The following is a 5,423-nucleotide window of genomic DNA, read 5'->3' as shown; positions in this document are numbered from 1 at the left end:
TTGGGACCAGAAACACCTTTTGGGACCAGAAACACCTCTGGGACCAGGAACACCTCTGGGACCAGGAACACCTCTGGGACCAGAAACACCTTTTGGGACCAGAAACACCTCTGGGACCAGAAACACCTTTTGGGACCAGAAACACCTTTTGGGACCAGAAACACCTTTTGGGACCAGAAACACCTCTGGGACCAGAAACACCTTTTGGGACCAGAAACACCTTTTGGGACCAGAAACACCTTTTGGGACCAGAAACACCTCTGGGACCAGAAACACCTTTTGGGACCAGGAACACCTTTTGGGACCAGGAACACCTTTTGGGACCAGGAACACCTTTTGGTACCAGAAACACCTCTGGGACCAGAAACACCTTTTGGGACCAGAAACACCTCTGGGACCAGAAACACCTTTTGGGACCAGAAACACCTTTTGGGACCAGAAACACCTTTTGGTACCAGAAACACCTCTGGGACGTGTCTTTAAGCTGAACTTCCTCATGGTAGCCCCCCGCCCCCCACACCCCACCCATGACTCCTGCAGGCTCTTGGCAGTAACAGAGCAAAGTGAAAGTGAAACTTAACTGTCTGTTTCTCTTAACACTTCTCACTCAGTGAAGCTCTTTTCAGATTCAAAATACCTTTGAGGAAATGTATTTTCAGATGCCAAATAAAATTCATCATGCCCCCCCCACGTGCGAACCCCCCGTGCTGAAATGGGCAGGACAGAAGCAGAAGGTGGTTCTTAAAGAGACAGAGTCCAATTTCATGGCGTTTAGAAGAGGAAGTGATAAGATAAGTTTATTTTCTATTTAAACATAAAAACAGCATTATAACAAATAAAGGTGACATAGATACTTTATTATGGTATAGTATTTAAATATATGCCTGAGAAACACACAATACTGGCCCTTTAAAGAACATTTCTCAACATACACTGTAAAAACTGTCCACCTAACCAAGTTTTAAAACCTTGTATCAGCCAAAAAGTCTTTTTGATCTTGTTTTCAGACTGATTTACTAAACAAGAACTGATTGTGTAAGAATAATCATCTTGTTTTCACAATGTGTAAGATTATTTGTCTTGTTAGTCTGAAAATTTGTCAAATTAAGTCAAAATTTCTGCCAATGAAGTAAGAAAATTTTACTTGGTAAGATTCTTGAAATACTTGATTTGACTCATTTTTTTCTCATTTCAAGAATCTTACAAAGTAAAATTCTCTTACTGCACTGGCAGAAATGTTTGACTGAATTTGAATCAGATTTTCAGACTTTCAGAACAAGCAGCTGATCTGGGAATGGGAATTGTGAGCAAGCTAGATATCAATGACCTGCACCTCTTTGCCAAGGCTAACTGATAAAGTATGTTGTTGACACAGATCTTGAGGGAAACTGGCAGGAACAAACCCAGGGTGCAGGCAGGCTCAAAAAGTATTACAAAAATTTATTAAGGGATAACAAAAACTGCTGTAAGGACAGCTCAACTTACAAAAACCACGGAGATCACACAGGCAGGGGACAAAGCACAGAGAACCATAACAAACAATGATCCGACACAAGACTGAGACAGGACAGGGTTTAAATACACAGAAGACTAATGACTGAAACACAAAACACCTGAGGAGAAACACAAGGGTGACAATCAAGGTAAATGTKGGGCAGCTGGGCAAAGACACACTGGGGAACATAGAAAACACTAGGAAAACTAAGGAGAATAAACAAAGACTATGACAGATCTACTACTATACTCTACTGGTTCCATCACAGAGACCAATAAACAAGTCTACATCATAGCAACAGTTTTCTTGAAATATTCGGCTTAAACCTACAACTGATAAGAAGCATGGTCTCCCTTGGGGACGGAGGCTACAAGCTAAGATCAAGGAAACAGGGAAATCATACAACTGTCAGAGTAACAGAAAGGTCCACTGGTTAAAGATCTACCACAAAGTAAGGGGCGTCACCGTACGGCACCACCTAACTGTCTACAGACAAGCTGAGTCTGTAGACCTGGGGTGGGTAATCCTGGTCCTAGAAGGCTGCTATCCTGTCAGGTTTGTTGGAAGGTGGAACCCAAAATGCAGGCAGACACAAGGGCTTGAATGTAAAAACAAAAACTGGTTTCTTAAAAACAAAAGAAAAAGCTGACATGGCAGCAAAAGACTAAAACATACTGCTGAAAACCAGGCTTGGAGCAGGAAGTAAGGCACTGATGCACTGGGGCAATGGAGACAGGAGACCGGCTAAAAACAACTGAGGGTGATTGGGGAGTGGAGGAGCTTGGGTGATTACAGACTATGGACAGGTGTGAGTGGCAGGCTGGAAAAACACTAAGAAGCTGACTGAGGATGACATAACACAGGTAACAGAAAACTGACAGGACAGCAGAAAATAAGACACAAGAGTACCAAACAACCAAACAGTCTAACAAAAAGAACCACAGAACAAGATGTTCTTTATCTCACCATTCAGTGTGATGGAAAGAACCCAGACTACATTCCAGCTTCCCGTACTGGAAACACACAGATTGTGATGTTGGGGGATATAAATCACAAACTGGATGTGATTCTGATGAGAATCACAGTTCAGCAGCGTGCCTGTGAGATGTAGGATTACACCTGGGTGAAGTTTCAGACAGAAAGAGAGGCGAGGAGGTGATGAAATTCAGAACATCGGCATTTTCGCCATCACAGAGACGCAGTTAAGCTGGGTACACACCAAACGTGTTTGGAGCAGCCAAAGCAGCCAGTTTACATGAAAAGTCTATGGTGGATGCTCATCTTGGAGCAGTGCAGCACTGCAGCACGTTTTGCCAGTTGAGAGCAGCGCGCAACATGCGGCAGCTGCAAAGCAGCGGCTGCTAAAGTTCAACAAATTGAACTTTGGCTGTTCATCATGCAGCAGCAATCAAACGGGGAAGAATCCATTTTTCACGTGACGGTTTCATGAACCAGACAGACTGGTCTGCAGTTGGTGTTGTAGCTGGAGAGATCAGCACCGATGTGATGAGACAGCAGCTCGCTGAGCTCGGGACAAAAAAAAGTCCCTCAGCTCGCAGTTCCTGGAGTGGTGAAACTTTAGTAAATAAAACAAAACCATTGCATTTATTTCATCTTTATTTCACCCGTCTTTAAAACAGTCTGGCTCCAGTCTGCAAAAAAAGTCAGACAGAGTGCCTCTAATATCTGGTGAATTAAATATCTGCTCTGTGTGCAACGTCCTCTTGCTCTTTACTAAACAAAGCAAAGCCATTTTATTTATTTTATCTTCATTTAAACATCAACCGACCGGTAAAAGAACAAAGACGCTCCTCCCACTGCGTGTCTTCAGACACGTTCGGTGTGAACGGACATCTGTTGACAAGCAGCCAAACGCCTGTGGCAGGAGCATTTTGGCTGCTCCAAACGCGTTTGGTGAGAACCCGGCTTTACAGACTTTAAAGCAGCGAGAAAATCAAGGCTGCTTGTGCCAAAACAATTATGTTTATCTTTGGATCCCTGCAGCTGCTGATATTGGGTCAGCAGTTATCAAACTCCCTGGATGACAGGTGAAACAGAGGCATGACTCCCAATTCCCCTCCCCCTGTATCATCTGTGGGTGGACCAGTCCGAAGACTGCGATGGTGGTGTCAGAGAACTGGGGCCTAATGCTTAAAGGCAGCTTTCACACTAAAACTTGACGTACGGACAAATTTAGAAATGTCCGCACACGCAGGTTCCTGCGCACCTTTCCTTTATACTGTACATTCCAATGAAGGTGGAACTGAGACTCCTCCCCCTGACACGCCTCCATTTAAATCTGTAAAATAGATGTAAATGTGTCCAGCGTGTGAGATTCTCCTCAGATTGTCCTCTCTGTGGGATCAGAAATGATTTTTAGATGCAGGAAATTTATACATTAAATGGAGAATGAGTGAGAAAACTGTCTAAATAAGGAGTGGGGTGACATTGTTTAATGTGGTGCATTCACACAGGATAACCAAAGCCTGAGGTTCTCCTGAAGTTTACAGACATCTCCTGAATGTGATGTTGAAGCTGGTTAGTTGTTGTCTATTTGGTTGAACACAGTGTTGAACGGACGTTTAAAAAAACACAATAAACATCACGTTATCCACTTTTTCCTCTCTCCTTTCCTCCTGTGTTACAGCAGGTGATGTCATCTCCACGGACAGACCCCCAACCACCCCCACGAGTGGGTACCAGTGGTGGTCTATGGATTTTTAGTAAAAATATAAATGTTTGAGGCTCATTAGACGGTAAAAGTCCAAAGGTGTTGACACATATGAACACCTTCCCAGCTGGTGAGGGTGTGTGCTCCTGGCACGACAATCTACCCAAAGCACAGCAGGACCCAAAAGGTTTTCAACGATGTGACAAAAACATAAAACCAGTTTACAGACTGGACTGAGGGTCTGTGATCAGTTTTAGACTGATCTGTTTTCTTGTCTGAGCTTAAATGATTTCCAGTTTCATCATGGTTCAGTTTAAACAATAAAAACTCAAAGTAAAATAAAAATCTAACACTGTGTTCAGACACATCCAGAAAACACAACAGAGTCATATTTCTGTGTTTTCAGCTCAGATTCAGGACTTTGTGAGTTAAAACTGTCGACTGAAAAACTTTGTGTGTCTGCTGCACATTCTCACAGCAGGTGAAAAGTGTGTGTAAATATACGCACACTTTCACGCAACGTTGGTTTTGATACATCCCACCCTGTCCCATGTGTTTGACCCCCTGCCCCCTCCTCAGCTGCCTTGCACTGAGCGAGTGTTTTTTGTGTGCGTATGATTATGTGTTCATGTGTAAACATAGGATCAGAGTATCTTTTTTTCACTCACCTCCTATGGTCTGTTTACTAGTAGAGTTCTCTGTAGTCGAACTCTACTTAAAAACAGACCATTTTAGCCATAACTTGAGACAGGAAGGGCTTAGCTGCACAAAACTTGAACACTGTTCATTTGGAAAGATGTTTAACAATTCAGCTTGGTCAACAAAACTCTGACCTACCTGGAAAAAAAAATCGCTATTTTCAATCTGAGTGATAAAATCAGGACTATTTGGTCAAAAGCCACCATAAGTATCTCTGCAAAGCCTTTATAATCACAGAGTGACGTCATTCAACTCATTTATGTACTTATATCTGTGTTTTATTATTAAAAATGAATGTTTAATTATGAAGAAAGGCCAGGCAGGGGAATATCCCCCTCTGGTGGTGAAACAGATCATTTCCTGAATCCCAAACCACAGCGAGAACTCCGCCCCCTCATTTGCATATTGGACCATGAAATTAAACACCATGAAATAGTAAAACGGCATGAAATAAAAAGGGAGTTCAAAATAAAAGTCCCTGAAATATGTAAAGTAGCTTTACAAAATAAAAGTGTCACAAAATAAAACTACAATATGTAATAAATAAATAAATAAATA

This window comes from Austrofundulus limnaeus, unplaced genomic scaffold, assembly GCF_001266775.1.
Source record: "Austrofundulus limnaeus strain Quisiro unplaced genomic scaffold, Austrofundulus_limnaeus-1.0 Scaffold620, whole genome shotgun sequence".
In the NCBI taxonomy this organism is placed as follows: Eukaryota; Metazoa; Chordata; class Actinopteri; order Cyprinodontiformes; family Rivulidae; genus Austrofundulus; species Austrofundulus limnaeus.
This window is presented reverse-complemented; position numbering follows the sequence as displayed.